The sequence below is a fragment of the Eurosta solidaginis genome, chromosome X (assembly GCF_040869045.1).
Source record: "Eurosta solidaginis isolate ZX-2024a chromosome X, ASM4086904v1, whole genome shotgun sequence".
Taxonomy (NCBI): Eukaryota; Metazoa; Arthropoda; class Insecta; order Diptera; family Tephritidae; genus Eurosta; species Eurosta solidaginis.
In genome coordinates, this window is record NC_090324.1 from 191,025,936 (window position 1) to 191,027,418 (window position 1,483).

General features: G+C 38.5%; 1 pseudogene; it reads right to left on the bottom strand.

Annotated features, from left to right (window-relative positions):
- Window positions 1-338: 338 nt before the first annotated feature.
- Window positions 339-932, bottom strand: LOC137234230 (LIM domain-containing protein jub-like; annotated as a pseudogene).
- Between the last annotated feature and the right edge of the window lie 551 nt (window positions 933-1,483).

A 1,483-nucleotide genomic window follows, 5' to 3' on the forward strand; every position in this document is an offset into this window, starting at 1 on the left:
TAATGTATATATGTAAAGAGTACACATTAGGTTTATTCATAATAAGTAGCATTTGAGAATTTTCACAAATATCGCAAATGCATATGCAGTAACTATTGACACACGGTTCGGCTCTGCGAGTGCTTCATTATTTTTCCAAGCTTTGCTGTTTTCATCTTTTTTTATCATTTATCGTAAAAAAAATTGTGCGTTAAATTTTATACTTTACGTACTAATTTTTGATCTTTCTCATACTTTGCATAATGTATATAGTTGTAGTAAGAATGCATACATTTTAAAGTTTAAAATAATGTATGTTTCATATTGACATTGCGTGTGCAATCTTGAGCTAAAGCGATCTAACCCATATACTGATATGAAGCAAAAATCGGCTCTTGATGTCGCACATGTGGCGAAGATTGTTGCATGGCCAAACGTTGCAAATGACATGAACGACATAAGAGGCGCCCATCTAATGGATAACAACGTTTATCTGGTTCATCAGTAAGCTGCATGCCGCACTCTTCGCATATATAACAATCAACACGAAAATCTTTATCCATTGAGACTACACGCACCGTTTCATCAGTGCCCTCGACAGGTGTTATGCCTTTGCCACAGCTAGCGCATTTCGGAGCAAACATTCAATGATAATCGTTTATACAGTGAATCTTGTGATCCACATCAACCGTAAAAGGAACACCATCTAAATATTCATTACAAACGCAGCAACGGAGACAGCCAGGATGATAGGACTTTCCCATTGCTTGGAGAATCATTTCCATTATCAATTGCCCACAGATTGCACATTTTTCTGCTGTTTGTTGAAAACCGGAATACATATAATCTTCCTCGCAATAAACACGCCCATGTACATTATAGAACGCCTTGCCGCGCAGCGCACGTCCACAAGAACAACAAATAAAACAATTGGTATGATATAAATTTCCCATAGCTTGACCAGCTATCGCTTTCATGATAGAAATTGTCTCTGCGTATTGAAGTTCCGATAAAGTTTCGTCAGTCCTTTTAGATTGAAATCCAAGCAAGAATAAAGTAGTGTCATATATGCTTTCGATACTACAAACAAGGGAGAAATTAAACTTTTTCGAAAAGACTATAAATTTTATGTCGCGTCAGAACTCTGACGCGAGCTTCCCTTAAATAATACATGACATGACCATTATGTCTCATTACGCTTCCAAATTGGCAGCACCGCACAGCTGCCTCATTCCAGTGAGTGGAAGAGTTATCAGCTGACAGCGCTACAAACTGCCACACTCGATAGTGTAGCCTATTCTGGCCAGGGTTGTGTTGAAATCAACAAATACACCACAATTTGTGATTCTCACACAACATGGCCCAAAACAACACCAAGAGTGTTCCCAGACAGCGGAGAAAAGCCTCTTTCCATCTGTCGCAAATTTATCTGCACGACGTCATTTGACTAATCATTTTGCAGTCATTCATAGGTTATATTCATAGTCACATTTGCATGGGCGTG